A 16,441-nucleotide genomic window follows, 5' to 3' on the forward strand; every position below is an offset into this window, starting at 1 on the left:
GTTTCTCCCATTCATTTCCAGATCTGTCAGTAGCTCTAAAAACTTATTTGCTGCTATTTTTGGGGAGCAGATGTCCTGTTCCACCATTTTTTTGAGTTCCACTTTTCACAAAGTTTTAATATTAAATCAGAATAGCTTCATTTACAGAAAGTTAGAAATGTTTCACCCTGTATAGTCACATTACTCTTTGATTCTTCCCTTCCTGTCTTTCACCAAGCTGTCACAGCTTTGGGTCACCATGTTGACTGTCTTCTCTCCTGTCAGGTCCAAGGGGTTTCCCCTCATTCTAGCGGGAGATTGCCTTTCTCCATGTAGTCCTCGGTGCTTCCCCTTTACCTTCATAAACCCCTCCAGGGTTAATTTTGACCATTGAAGATTTCGAGACAGGCAAAATCGGATGGGAATAAAAAGAGTCCCGTTTCCCCCGTCCACCTCACTGTGACATCACTACCGGAAGTCCTTTGAGTTTCTTTCTATGTGGCATTTTTTACTTCCAAAACTCGGCATTTGGCTCAACCCGAAGACCTCTCCTCTGGGGAAACCTAAGAAGACCTAAGCACAAACATGAGGCTATTATTTCTAAATCAGAAATTATATCAAGATTTTAGAATCAGAATAAGATTTGCGACCCAATCCCTACACTAGATTGGGTACTGGAGGAAGACAGAACCATTTTTTAGCTCCTGTCTATTGAATTTATATGTCAACTGGTTAGCAAAGTAACTCACAGATCCAAATTTCCATCTGTTTAGAATTGCAGTTATGGATATTATGCAGATAATGCTTTATGCTATTATCTGAAGATCCCAATTGGCCTGAGATACACAATCAAATCCTAATGTGCTAGAACAGTGAAAAAGATCTCATCTGAAACTTCCATATTAATCGTCTTCACTAAAATATTCAGGAAGCTTTATTAAGGCAAGAAATTGAGCAGATGGTGGTATTCAAATAGTTAAGTGTTGCCTTACAAGACTCAGGGTTAGGAATACAAACACCAGTGTGTTGATCGCACAGGTTCAAAAAAGTTGTTCAGCCTTCCTAAGATTCTTCAATACAAAATGTAGAGGCTATATCCCTACAGCTCTCAAATTATTCACAGCAAAATCCCTGGCTCAGCTGCTCTTTGGTTCCCAGCTAGGCCCCTCCCTAAATTACACACAGATGTAAATTGTGCAAACCAAGTTTACAAAAACAGTATTCCAAGCCCCAGAATGCATATCTAATGCAATTTTGAGATTAGAAACTCGTCAGATGATTATTGAGATTAGAACATGGTTATTAATCTTTTTTTTGGACTTTCAATATTTTCTCTATTTTTATTCATAATATATTTAACCGACACAATTAAGGCAAACAGTTAATACATTTCTGAAGAGGTGTTATGTAAGTTGTGAGCAAATAGCAAACATATGGCTTTAAAATAGGTACCACTTAATATACATATTATTTTGGGGAGATGGGGACTCTAGAATGACAAGACAACAAACATCTAACATATCAATAAATTTAAATTTCAATAGCTAAGCAATTTCTAACAATGCTTTGTACTTCCAAGCTCTCAATGTATTGAATGTATGCAAATGTATTAAAGAGTTATAGCTTGGAAAATACATCCCAGCAGATTGTTAAACTATATACAGAAAGTAAATGATAAATACAGGACTAAGAATCCCTTTTTTTAGTTCTGACAATGGACAAAATTGAGGACAGTTCTATAATAGTAAACATTAGATAACCACAGTAGCAGGGCCACCTAACTACATAAACTGAATAAAGTACTTAGATGACTTTGTATTGTTTAATACAATTCGTAATCAAGAGCACAAGACAATATTTGACAAAAGTAATCACAATAATAGACTTCAAAGTTAAATGGAAATATAGACATGAATACAATGTCCAAAACCTGTATTTCAAGTGAATGTTAACCATTTATTTAAAGTTGTACAAGATTTGAAGAATAAAGCCTTCTGCAACATGATGCCATTTTACAATAATTTCATGTCATAATCTGAGGGGAGCATGAAAGTTAGTAGGTCTCATCAGGCAGCTAGGTTCAACAGCAGCTTGTTGTTGTCCTTGATTGCCTGCAAGTGTTCATTAGTAGCAATATGCTGAGGGCCGATTTTAATACCATTTGCCTTATTATTGTCAAAAACTTGCTCCTGTATTTTTTTATAGATTTCCTTTCCTGTGTTAATAAATGGCTCTTCTACATTTGAAGCAGTTTTGGCAGATGTTTCCATAAAGATAAGGCCATGCTCTCTTGCAAATGCTTCACCTTCTTCTTTTTTCACTTCTCTTCTAGCCTCTAAATCATTTTTATTTCCAATTAGCATAACCATATTGGAATTAGAATGCTGGCGGGCATCTTTTAACCATGTTGTCAAACGATTGAAAGTATCCCTCCTTATAATGTTATACACTAGTAAAGCACCTGCTGCCCCTCTGTAGTATGACCTTGTGATAGAATGGAAGGACTCCTGCCCAGCTGTATCCCATATCTGAAGTTTTATCTGTTTCTGGTCAATGGTTATTATTTGAGCACCAAATTCTACACCTAGAGTAAGGTCATAATAATAATAATAATAATAATAATAATAATAAATTTGAATTTATTAGCCGCTCCCTTTCCAAGTAGGACTCGGGGCGGCGTACAATGGGGCATATAAGACACAGAAAATATATAAAACACATAGGCGTACATACAGAACATACATACAGATACACAAACACGGACTCGGAGGAGGTAAACAATTTACATCATATAGACAGTTAAAAGACCCGCATTAAGATACCCCAATTGTAAAAACCCGATATAAAATTAAGATTTAACGTTTAAAATACAATTTAAAAACAGTTAGGAGGAATAAGAATAATTACGATTGAATTGGTTGAAACCTTTTGTCTGTAAACTACAACAACACACATGATTTTCCAACACCTGTGTCCCCGATTATGATATACTTGAAGATATATGTGTGGACCATGTCTTTCCGATCCCCGCCACTTCATCCTCCTGCATTCTCTGGTAGAACTGTCTGTCCTCTGTGGTGCAGCGTGACGCCCCCTCTGCCCTTCTATGTCAGAGCTCGTACTATGTAAGATTTGAAGTCATTCATCCCCTCTGCATATGCTGCACAACTTCTAACTACCCCTTTTCCCTTTCTGAAGCAGTCACCAGCAATCTCTCATGTTGGTCCTTCGGCTGTGCCAGCATGCAAGCTCCCTTTTCCTCTGCACTGCTTGGAGAGTCCAAACAATGGGTTAAATTAGTCTGGTTTCCCTAGGACTGAGGAATCTTTTTCCTTGGCCACGCCTCCTGGTACTCTTCAATGCCAAATTTTTTCCTCAGTCTGGCCCGTTTGGATTAGTTTTATTGAGCTCCAGCTTCTAATGTACCAATTGCTTGGACTCGCCTTTTTATTTACCTTTTGTTTCCTATTTTTTCCCTTGGTCTTTTAGTTGTATTTTGTTCCATTTTTCTCTTACTTTTCTCCCTTCAAACTCCGTTTATTTCCAGCCTTCAAATTGAGGAAGGAGCAGGCGTGGGGGTGCTCTGTCTGCCACACCATTTGCAGATGCCAGCGGAGCTTCACAGGGGGACTTACTAGCCCCAATCACAGCGGCTGTCAAGAGTAGGATGTCTCGTTGAAGCCTTTTTCATGTTTTTTTGCCTCGCTTTGCCTTCTGATGAGCTCCAGAGAGTTTCTGGCCTCCTTAGAACAGTGTGGGCACCATTTCCTTTCCTTCCTTCCCCCTACAGGAGTGGTGGCCATTTTCTGGGCTGGTTTTTTTTTTTTGCATGCCCTTTTTATCTGGCAGTTTATTCCCACTTGCATGACTCCAAGCAGATCTCTGCCCAGTGGCTAGCTGGCCCAGTTTGGGGCTCCGCCTGGGTCACTACCACCCCCATATCTACCCCTTTTTTTCTTGTCACCTTAGGCGGAGCTGGGGTTTTTGGCTCCTTTATGGTCATACCCCAGCACAGAGGAGCTTGATTTCATTTTTGCCCTCCTCTGCGTGATCTGCAAACTGCGCAACATTCCTGGTTCGCGGGTTTTTTCTTCAGCTTAACACCTCAATTGGCCCATTGACTCCAACCACTGCAGCAGCTACTGATTAACATCACTCCTGTTCCTGTCTGTTGGGTAGTCCTGCCAAGGCATCAGACGACCAGAATGATGGCGGACACCTCTGATTCAGCAGGATTGGAGTAGCCTGGGTCTTCTACAGCCTGCCACAGGTCCTTCCCGTGCTCCTAATCAGTCCAAGGCCACTGGAAAGGGCAAAAGGGCTAGACAGGGCAGGATGGCAGGACAGGGCAGTCATCCCTATCAGACCACATCAGTGTGCATAGGGATGCAGAACGTAGGCAGCGGGCCCTCAAAAAGTAGTTTGAGAAGGCCACATGCCAGGCCCAAAAGGTCAATCTACCGGCCCCTGCACAGATTGAGCTGGTCCTTCCTCCCCCCTTCTTAAGGGACCCTTTGGGGCTAATTAACGAGGAAGTTGAGTCCCAGGACCTGTCCCCTGATATCTTCAGGGCGAATCCAGGGGCCCAGCACCCTCCTTCACTTCTGAACCCATCCATAAAGACTGACCTATGGAGAGCCTAAGCCATCTACCTTGGTAGAAACTGGAACTCCTCCTTCCAAGACCAGTGGTGGGGCTGAGCCCAGGGGGAATCAGGAGCCTGAACTGTCAGATTGCATGCAGGCCGTAATCGCCCAAGCCATCTCCCAGGGCATAGCAGAGGGATTACAAAAGAGGGGTCAGGCCCCACTAATCCTGCCCCCTCTGGATCCAGGAAGGAGATGCCTGGCACCAGTCACTGGGTGTGTGTCCCCTCCTTGACATCTTCTGTGGTTAGTGTCTGCCTGAGAACCCAGATCAGGAGGAGCAGGAACTCTCAGAGGACGATGACCTTCCTCCAGATGCCCCTGCCTTTTCTGGCCTTTTCAAGCCCACATTATTCAAATCCACCCTACACAAGGCTAAGGCCATTACCCAGCTGGGTGCCAAAGCCCCTGCTGCCCCAGGGTCCTCAGAGACGGCTGTTTCCAACCCTAACGACAGCATGTTTAAGGTCCAGGCTCCTTCACAAGACCTTGTTCCGGTTCTGAGCAATGTTCCCTCTAATTTTTTTTCAGTGTGAGCAGAAAAGTATAGTGTTTGAGTGGCACATTTTTATGCCTGAGCAGCACCTGAATTTTTTTCACAGGTGTCACCTAAGACAACAACAAAATCAGTATTATTTGAAACTCAAAGTTATCTTTATTCAAGGTACCCGCTTAATTAAAAGTGTTATATAGTATCACTTAACAACGCTCCTGCTTAGCAACCAAAATGTTGGGTCAGAAACTCTGGCATTTGAAGCACGCAAGTCTTAAAGCTGTCAAGTTACAAGATCCTTGCATCCCTAACCCTTTAGGGAAAAAAAACCCAGGGGTCTTCAAACCTGACAGCTTTAAGACTTGTGGACTTCAACTCCCAGAATTCCTCCTCCAGTCATGTTGGCTCAGGAACTCTGGCATTGAAGCATGCAAGTCTTAAAGCTGTCAAGTTGCAAGACCCTTGCACCCCTAACCCTTTAGAAAAAAACCCAGGGTCTTCAAACCTGACAGCTTGAAGACTTGTGGACTTCAACTCCCAGAATTCCTCCTCCAGTCATGTTTCGGCGACGTCATCTGCATGGATCTGCTCCATCTTCGGTTTTTTTCACAGGGGGCAGGGCTGCCGCTGAAGATGCCGATGATGAGCCCTTGCAGCCACCAGAATAACAGCTGCCTCCTCCTCCTCCTCCTCCTCCTCCTCCTCCTCCTCCTCCTCCTCCTCCTCAAACAGCACCACCACATTTGGAGTGAAGCCGCCAAAGCTCCCGCTGGCGCCCATGCCCGTGGCAGTGGTGGCGGTGCGTCCCCCTCCACTCGGAGCACCTCAGCTGGGCACCGCGTTACCCCTGCTGCCTTCTCCTCCTCTGCCATGCTTTTGAGAAGCCATGAGGCCTTTTTCTCCTGCTCTCGCCCCCTCTGCTGCCTTCCTACTGGCTCCCGCGGCATCATGGTTCCTCAAAAGCACAGCAGAGGAGGAGGGGGCAGGGGTAATGCGGGGCTCAGCTCAGGTGCTCCGAACAGAGGGGGAAGCGCTGCTACCATGGGTGGAGGTGCCGGCAGGAGCTTTGAAAAGGCTTTGGGGGTTTATTTTCGCTGCAGCGCCGGGTGCAAGCAGCTAGGATTGGCTGCCCACAAAGGACCTCCCCGGGCTTGCTTTCCTGAACTCAGTCGCCACACGCTCATCAAAACAAGTCTGGGGAGGTCCTTTGCGGGCGGCCAGTTCTAGCCGCCTGCAAAGGACCTCCCCAGCCTCCGGCGCCTGTGACATTACAAAACACTGTGTGGCAGTTGGAAACTGTTGCGCGGTGTTTTCTTGCCACCTGCACGGCCACGCAGCCACGCACCTTAGAGGGAACAGTGGTTCTGAGTCTCTTTATGGACATTGTCCAGCGGCAATGGGTCCAGCCTGGTTCCCTAGCCGCCCCCAGTGGGGAGACAAAAAGCTGTATTCTGTGGAAGCATTATGGAGGATGTATTGACACTGCCCTCGGTAGACCCCCCCGATAGCAGCCCTTACATCCAATTCGGTTCTCCTGGCTGATCTAATGGAAGGTCTCAAGGTGGAGGATAAGAAGGTGGAGAAGGCATGCCACAAGTCACATCAAGCGGCGGCCTGGGCCATTAAGGCGTCTTCCTCCACCTCTTTCTTTAAAAGGGCTTCCATCATTTGGCTTCCAGGCTAAGCTCCTGGTGGGAGACACATGTCTCCACCAGGACATCACCCAAATTATTCCAACAGCTCAGTACTCGGCTCGCTTAATGCGGCGAATTCACTTCTAGGACTCTGGCCTCTAATGTTACATCTAGACTTTGCCCCTGGCAGGCCGACCTGAAGGCTAAGTGGAAGCTCACTTCTGCACCCTTCAAAGGGTCAAAACTGTTTGGGGAGGTCTTAGATCCCTTTTTGATCGAATCTAAAGACAAACGCAAGATTCTACCTACCCTTACCAAACAACAGGATCGCAAGACCACTCCCTTTCATGCCAACAACTCCTCCTTCAATTCGTCCTTCAACAATAGGCCATTCAACCAGAACTCCACAGATAGATCCCAGGACAGGCAGTCCTTTCAGGACAGAGGTAGGCAGCAATTCTTCTATCCAAGAGCCAGCTGTGGTGGTGCCTCCAACAGGCCCTTTCTCAAATCCACCAAAGGCCGCCTCACATCAGGGGATGGCTTCAGCAGTTCATCTCCCAATGGGAGCAAACCACGGAGGATGCCTGGGTCTTGCAGACCATGAGGTAGGGACTCTCACTGGAATTCCTCTCACTTCCCCCAAGCAACTTCATAAGATGCCCCACCCCCTCTTGCCCTCTCAGGAGGGAGCTCATGACCTAGGAGATAAACCATCTCCTGGAGATCAATGCCATAGAGCAGGTACCACCCGACCAGGAGGGGAGGGATTTTTATTCCATCCTCTTCCTGGTCCCCAAGAGCTCAGGGGGGTGGAGGGCAATCCTGAACCTCAAGAACCTGAAGCATCACATCGTATACAGGAGGTTCAAGATGCAATCCCTGCAAACCATCCTTGCAGGGATTTGCCCAGGGGACCTCCTAATGTCCATTGACTTGAAGGAGGCATATTTACACATCCCAATTCAGCCACAACACCAAAGGTTCCTGCGGTTCTTTTACACTGGCCGACACTATCACTACAGGGCCCTGCCATTTGGCCTGTCATCAGCACCCAGGATCTTCACAAAATTTCTGTCAGTAGTCACAGCCCACCTCAGGCACAGGCCCATAAGGCTACAATGTTATCTGGATGACATACTCATCCAGTCATCATCCAGGAAACAGGCCTTGCAGGACCTCCAGGTCACCATGAGGTCTCTCCGGAACCACGGGTTCTCCTTGAACCTAGAAAAAATCATCTCACTCTGACAACCAAGCTCTTCCACCTGGGGGCAGTGACAGACACCTCCAACTGTAGGGTGTTCCTTTCCCAGGACAGGATAGCCAGCTTAGTTTCCCTAGCCCACAAGGTTTAGGGGTTGAGGCAAGTCCCGGTGCTGCTCCTTTCGCAACTACTAGGGAAGATGATTTCGTGTATTTATAATTTCATTTCAATAAACATCTTTAATTTTAACATATATCCTCCTTTTTTAAAGAAAAAAGTGTGTGTGTGTGTGTGTGTGTGTGTGTGTGTGTGTATGTATATGTATATGTATATATATATATATATATATATATATATATATATATATATATATATATATATATATATATATATATATATATATATATATATATATATATATATATATGCTGGTTTTGTTGTATTCGGGTCTTTTCCCGTGTAAGGTTGAGATTGTCTTTGCAACGTTTCGGCAGGATAGCTGTGGGCTTAAAAGCTTCTCCACAAGCACAATATCAGGACAGCCTTCACCACTGACCAAAAAATAGCCAACATCTTAAGAAACCCCAAAGACAAAATCCAGCTAGAAAACCAAGGAGTCTACGAAATACCATGCAAAATCTGCCCAGCAATATACATAGGACAAACAAACAGGAGAATAAATGCACGCATCACAGAACACAAAAATGCAGTAAGAAAAAAAGAAAAAACTTCTTCCCTTTTCCAGCACCTTAAAGCTACAGGACACGAAATCAACTTTGAAGGAGCCAGGTTAATCTCCAAAACAGAACACCTCCACAAGAGAATAATCATGGAAGCCATCGAAATAGAGAAACACCCCCACAGCATGAACAAACGTGATGATACCTCCCGCCTACCAAACATCTGGAAACCAGCCCTAGCCAACAAACGAACACCACCCACCACCCAAGCCGTTAAAATACAAAACAACAATGCACACACAACCTGCACCAATCAGCACCAATCTACCAATCATGATACAACCACACAACCAATCATTCCACTTACTGAAACAAAGCCACCACCCCATCCCCTCCCACCAAGACTTACAGAAAGACGGCAGCTCTGTTCCCATTTTAAGCCCACAGCTTGAAGATGGCAGGTGTGATCCTGCCGAAACGTTGCAAAGACAATCTCAACCTTACACAGGAAAAGACCCGAATACAACAAAACCAGCATACCTACACCCGTGAAAATCTACAAAAACAAATATATATATATATATGTTTTCGTAGATTTTCACGGGTGTAGGTATGCTGGTTTTGTTGTATTCGGGTCTTTTCCCGTGTAAGGTTACCTTACACGGGAAAAGACCCGAATACAACAAAACCAGCATATATATGAACTTGGTTACAATATGAACTTGGTTACAATTCCCAGATATTCTCATCAAAATATTGTATAGTTATACATCATTGCACGCCCAAAATTTTTAGTTCTGTCTTTATAATCTCAATAATTTTGCATTATAAGTATGTTTCATGTTCCCCCTACATTTTTCCATATCTTAACTTAGCTTACATTTAATTGTCTTTAAATAACTGTCCTTGCTGTTCAATGTTCATTACAATTCTGTTGGTCTGCTATGCAAAATAACAAGCACTACACACCTCACTTTTGTTCATCTTCTTAAGATTTCTATATGTGTCCATATTTCATATATTTTAATCTTTATTTAATTATCTTTCCATTATCATATTCAATCAGTTAGCAACTCTATTTCATTATCATGTAAAAGAGTAAATCACATACCTCAACTTTATATTCTCTGCATAACAGTTTCTAAATATCTGATTTTTTCCTAGTAAGTCTTTTGTCCCAATTCATTCCTGTCCTTTTCTTTATTGGTATATATTCCCCCCTTTTCACTTTTCCCTAAGCCACTGTCAAACCGAGTGAAATCTTTTGTTTGCTTTTTATTCCCCTTTGTTCGGCCATATTGCCCTTTTCAATTTTTCCTATGCCACTGTCAAAACCAGTAAAATATTTTGTCTGCTTTTTGTTTCCCTTTGTTGGGACATATCCCCCCTTTTCAATTTTCCCTATACCAGTATCAAACCCAGTGAAATCTTTTGTCTGCTTTTTATTTTCCACCATTTCTACCATTTCATCTTCTTCTCTCATTTCTTGCTTTTCCTCAAATTCTAACTTCAAAATTCTATTTAAATTTAATTTTAATGATTTATGCATATTTTTAATAATTTCACGTAATTCTTCAAACACCCACCTTTCCATAATGTCCACTTCCAAGATTACAATTAGTTTTACAGTTAATTATAATTTAAGTTCCAAGTTTTCCAAGTTTCTTCTTATTTTGCAATCCTGGTCCAATTTATATTCTGATTCAGCTAAAATGGAGAGGAAAAGAAGGGGGAACCATCTTAATCACTTCGCTTTCTTTGTTTTTTATTTTTCCTTCTGGCAAATGGCTCCGTATTATTTCAACTCGATAATTCCCAGCAATACAGTTTGATATTTTTAAATCCAGTTTTAAATCCAGACAAAATCGGATTATGAGCGGAGAAAAATAATGCTTTTTCTTGACTTTTTTCCCTTGTTACTTTCCACCTCACATTGATTAGAGTTGTTTAAGATATGTAAATTAGAACAAACTCAAAAAAAGCAAGTCTTCTTGGTATGTTTTTAAGTTTCATTTCTCCCCTCTTTCTTCTTTCCCTTTATAGAATTCCCAATTGTCAATTGTCAATCTCTTTTAAAGAAACAATCTTTTCAAATCCAAATTCAAAGTTTTATTCCAATGGGTTAGTCTCTGTTTCCTCATTTCTGTCTCCAAGTTGTTTAAAACAAGCAGTTCCCTTACCTCTTAACCAAATGCAATGTCTTCAAAAAACCAAAATGTCCAGCTATTCTTGAGTCATGGGCCTGTTGAAGGACAACACTTTTTAGGCTGGCAGGAACATAACAGCTTAGCTGCTACCCAGGCAAGGCCATCCTGCATAGTGCACTCATTGGAGTGCAGCTTGAACCAATCATCAGATTTGAAGCCTTCCTTCAGTTTTCCCATCAGATCAGTGGACACCTCCAAATCCACGTACCCTGGCTCCTGGTGACCATCAGGGCAGCTAGGTGTTTAGCTGGGAGAACTGGATGAATCACCCCCGATTTGGTATTGTTGTACTGGGGGAACCAGGGCAAGGCATCAGCCATAAAGTCCCTCCCCCAGGATGTATTTTAGTATAAAGTTAAAATGTTGTGCCCAGCGAACTTGCTTAGGTGACAGTTTCCGCAGGGTTTTTAATGCTTCAAGGTTTTTATGATCAGTCCACACCTCAAATGGATGTTTAGCCCCCTCAAAGAAATGCCGCCAGGTTAGCAAGGCCCACTGAACAGAAAAAGCTTCCTTTTCCCACATTGTTCTTCTTCTTCCCATTTCTGTTAGTTTTCGGGGGGTGGAGGCGCAAGGTTGCAGGTTTCCATCTGCATTCGTTTGGAGCAACACTGCTCCCACAGCTACGTCACTTGCATCTGCTTGGACCACAAAGGATGTATCCATGTCAGGGTGTTTTTCTCCTGGTGAAATTCACACTTGGACAATTCGTCATAAAATTCAGAGGCTCGGAATTTCTTCATGACTGAGCGCACCAATTTTATGTGTTTCTCGTGTATTTCTGTGTGGATGAGGATAACTAACACCCCCTTGTACAGGTGTTCATGCAGCACCTCATTAATCAATTGCATGAAAATAGCTGGCACTCCCTGCAGTCCAAATGGCAGCACTCTAAACTGGAAACATCCCAAAGGGCAGTTAAAAGCCGCCTTCCACTCATCTCCCTCTTTTATTCAGACTCTGTAGTAGGCCTCTCTTAAATCTAATTTTGTGAAAATCTTCAGCTTGCCCAAGTGAGCTAACATGTCCTTCATGAGGGGCAAAGGGTCCATGTTTTCCATGTAAATGGCATTCAGATTTTTGTAGTTAACGCACAAGTGAAAAGAGCCATCTTTTTTCTCTCTGAACAAGACCGGTGCGGCCATCCGGAGCCTCGCAGGTTGTATGAACCCCCTCTTTAAGTTTTTATCAATGAAATTGTGTAATTCCTCCATTTTGCATGGGATCATTGAGTAAATCTGTGATTTAGGGCGAATTTCTGTGCTGCAATCTGTGGTGCAGCGCAGAGGGAGCTTGTCAGAAGCCCTTTAGTTGAAAACCTCTTTGAGGTCCCAATATTCCTTTGGAATTCTTTCCCTCAAGTTTTTCCTGCACAACAGCTGCTAAGTCTGTTACAGCTCTGGCTAGGTGGGAAATCTTTCCCTCCCCCTCTGGCAGTTTAGCCAAAAGGATGTATAGCTACCCTTTCCTCCAGTTCACGTGTGGGTTCCTTTTCCACAGCCAAGATAATCCCAGTATGAGGGGCCAATCCATCCCCAGTGTGATGATGAAAATCAAGGTTTCTTGGTGATCTCCCATCCATATCTGTACTGGTTCGGTTACAAAATGGGCCACTGACCCATCCAACTGGCAAAAGGCAATGGATACTTTCATAGTTTTCAATCTTAAACCCATTTTTTCCACCACCTCTGGGCTAATTACACATCAGGTACAGCCAGAATCTAAAACGACCAGCATCTTCCCTTGGGCTACAGTCGAGGGTACTTTTAATTCTATTGGAATGGTCATGGGGCCTGATTGGGGACTTACCATGTGGTCATCATTGGAGTAGGTTTCACTTTCTCCCAAAAGGAGGGGGTTTCCTTTTCCTCCAGTCTTGGAGGAAGGATATCAGCAACTTCCACACCTTTTAGGGCGGTTTCACGGCGTCTCCCTGGCTGCTGGTTGGGTTTATTCTCTCTAGTCGCGATTGGTTTTGGACCAAGTTTAGAATAGAAGTCGGCAGCCCAATGACCCTTCTTTCCACATCGGAAACAGACAGTTGATTGAGGCTTGGTTGCAGAAACCCCCCCCTTTCCTGCTCTTGGAGCCTCTTTCAGAATGAGGAGGGGAATTTTTGGTTCTGCTGCTGTCTCCATGGTATTGATTTCTGGCTAGGTCAATTTCCACATCAGCTGCCAACTCATACAGGTGTGTCTCCTTCAATAACCAAGAAAGAAAACTTCCAATTCCATTTGCATAGAGATAAAAGTATTTTTACTGGTTATGAAAATAAAGAAATGAAAGAAAAGCAAGATCTGAGCCAAAAAGGCACGAATGTGTACATATCAAATGTTTACCCAGCACCCTCTCCCCAATTACCCCAACCCAATGTCCAATCGCCAATGCCCTAAGGTGTCATGTGGGGTGCATCTCCACAAGGCCTCATTCAGTAGGTATGCAGAGACGGTTGACCTTGACCAAGCCCAAACACAAGCCATCAGCATGCACAGAAGATGGTGAGAATAAACTCCCTTCTTGATAACTTCTCCAGCACCAATTATTCCCCCCCCCAAAAAAATCCCACAAGGCCCCACCTTCCCCATTTGTATGGCAGCCGATAGCAAGCAAGCAAGCAAAGTAGAGACTAACACATCTCTTCATTGGTGAACTCAAGGGTCACTATTTCTTGGCCTACCTGCCTGTAAGCATTTTCGACCTGACTCCCGGGGTGGTCTTAGGGGCTGCTGATGCCCTCTGTGCAGCATGCTAGTGAAGGATGGCACATGGTTCAGCATCACCTCAAGCGCTTGTAGCGTACCCAGATAAGACAAAAATGGAACACAAAATGTTGGCAAGGGAAACAGAGAAAGTAAATGGACTTAGGAATTCTTTAGATATATTCAAATCATCACAAAATAGCAGAATCCCTTTTGGGTTTCTAACAATATTTCATGAAATGGAGAAAAAGAAGCATAAGCTTATAGGGAAAAAAAACTCTGTAAGGTTTGGAAATAGAACAAAAGTGCATTTTAAAAATAAAAGGATCAAGAAATTAATAAAACTTGTTAAATGCATACATTGCTTTTAAATTATTTTAATTCTGCAGTCTCATCTCCTATATACAATCAAAATTTAGCAACTTCATAATGTCATTAAATTTTGTCGTCTTCTTGTTGATAGCAAATAAATGTTGGGTCTACTATTCTTTTTATGAGTGTCAGTGCATCATAATATCGCTAAGAAATAAATAAAAGAGAAAAGAACACTTACCAGGCAGTTACTGGGATCTTGTGCCAGCACATAAAACCAACAGTATAACCTTGCCACAATCTGCCAAAAAATTATTTGGACATATTGTAGTATGAGGCAGAAATGCTAGATCTAATTCAGTCTATTTTTTTTTCATCAGAACAGCTTTCAAGTTAGCACAATTCAAGTTATTCTATTTTTATTAATTAATGGTTAGCAACAATAAAATAAAACAAAATGTTTAGAAAAATATGCATAGAAGGATAGGATAGGATAGCATAGGACAGGACAGGACAGGACAGGACAGAGTTAATTAAATTTAAATTATAAAGCTTGAAGTATCATCTACAAATATTCTTTTTTTTTTGTCTGATCCAGATCAAATTAATCCTATGTAAAATGAACAGTTTAAAAAATTGTCCTAAAAAGATGGTTTGATAAACAACAAATAGAGGAGAGAACATTAATATTTTGCATTGCATGATACCGTGAACCTACCTTCTGTCAATGACAGAATGGGGAGATTTTAATTTTAATCAAAGCTGTAGGAATTACAATCCCCTTTCCACTAATGTGATCCAGACTAATATGTCCTTGTTTTCTTAAAAAGACACCCAGGTATATTAAATGCAAAGCCCATTTAATGTTTCATCTAGGTCCGTGATGGCGAACCTATGGCACGTGTGCCACAGGTGGCATGCGGAGCCATTTCTTAGGGCACGCGAGGTATTGCCTGTCAGCTCCAGCATGCATGGAGGTGTGGGGGGACCAACTGCTTGCCATCACTAATATTTTCCCGCCATCATGGAGGCGAGATCAAGTTAAGCTCCCCAATGCAGGGGCAGTGTTCTAACACCCCAACTTTCCCAGCTGTCCAAAAACCTTCTGCTCCCTTCCATTCAAATAAGTACACCTGGCAGCTTTCGCCCTATTTAACCCCCTCCCTGAGTTTTCCACTCCCAACAGACGGGGCGGGCAGGAGGAGAGGGGGTGATCACTGAGAGGAATCACTGAGGAGAAGGGAGCATAGGAAAGAGGCAGCTGGGCAAAGCCGCATGCAGAGCAGACAGAGCAATGGGTGGGAAGCCCCCAAAGGAGGATGGGTGAGAGGAGGAAGAACTGCAGGCAGTCTGGGGTGCCTTGTTTTTTGCTCCCAGCTGGTCGACTCCCCTGGCGCCAACAGCTTCTTTAGCACGGGCTGGCTGATAGCCATATGTGTGTATGAGTCCTGCCACAGAAACTGCTGCTGCTGCTACCTGTACTACTACTACTACTGAGGCTGCTGCTGGTTCGGCTCTTTGTTGGTTTTTTTTCACCTTCAGTGAGTAATGCCGAAGCTGGCACTTGAAGAGATAGGTCCCACGATCGGTTTTCGGCCAAGGTGGCAGGGGCGGCAGCAAAATTCAGCAACAGAGGTGGGCTAAGCAAAAATGCAGTCTTCTCCCTCCTGTGGTGGGATGGGTGCAGTGGTGGTTCCTGCCGGTTCACACCGGATCGGGCGATCCGGTTCGTGACCGAACCCAGAAGTAACTGGACCTGGAAGTAACTTCTGGGAACCGGAACCGGCCCTGTCGCTCGATTGCCCTTGCCGTTCCAACGCAGCTCGCTCGCTCCCCTGCCCGTCTTCACTAAACTAGCTAGCCCAGCTCGCCACTAACTGATTGGCTGGAGTCCAGCCAATCAGTGAGTGGGCTGGAGGTGACCCGTTTAAAAGTGGGTCCTCCATTTCAAAACTCCCTTCCCTTCGCCTTCCAGGAGCTTGCCGCTTCCCTCAGGTAAGCAACTAAATGCGAGGGGGTGGCGGGAGGCTAGCTTCCGGGGGGAGGCCTTCGGGCCTCCCCTCGCTGAAGCACCAGGCTGGTGCGGGCGGCGGGCGGCAAGCCTCCACGAGGAAAGGCCTTCAGGCCTTCCCTCGCTGAAGTGCCGGGCTGGCGTGGGTGGCGTGGGCAGCGGGTGGCAAGCCTCCGTGAGGAAAGGCCTTCGGGCCTTCCATCGCTGAAGCGCCGGGTTGGCGTGGGCGGCGTGGGCGGCAAGCCTCCGCGAGGGAAGGCCAAAAGCCCCCCACCCCCATCTTCAGCCTCGCCTGGCTGGCTAAGCCTGCTTAGTGACAGTCTTACCTGTCCTGCTGCCTCTCTGCCTGTCTGCTGCCTGTTGCATCCATCCATCGCATTGGATTGCTGCTGATTCTGCCTGCTGGTAAGTAACCCATTTTTTTTCTTTTTTTTAATGTATTTTAAAATAATATTTTATTTATTGTGCATAGAATTTTTTAAAATAATTTTACTTAAAAGTATTGAGTATAGAATATTTTAAAATTGTTTACTTCAATTTATTGTGTGTGGATTCTTTTTTTAAATTGTCTTA

At 44.0% G+C, this 16,441-nt stretch overlaps 1 long non-coding RNA gene and 1 pseudogene across 3 annotated transcripts in view; one reads left to right on the plus strand and one right to left on the minus strand.

The window, feature by feature from the left end:
- Positions 1-16,441, plus strand: part of LOC309402100 — a 193,560-nt gene that overhangs the window by 21,751 nt on the left and 155,368 nt on the right. The window lies entirely within an intron of this gene.
- Positions 2,008-2,579, minus strand: LOC309381798 (ras-related protein Rab-2A-like; annotated as a pseudogene). Its single transcript has one exon. The product of its transcript is annotated as a ras-related protein Rab-2A-like (transcript).

This window comes from Natrix helvetica (genome assembly GCF_964273705.1).
Source record: "Natrix helvetica genome assembly, chromosome: Z".
In the NCBI taxonomy this organism is placed as follows: domain Eukaryota; kingdom Metazoa; phylum Chordata; class Lepidosauria; order Squamata; family Natricidae; genus Natrix; species Natrix helvetica.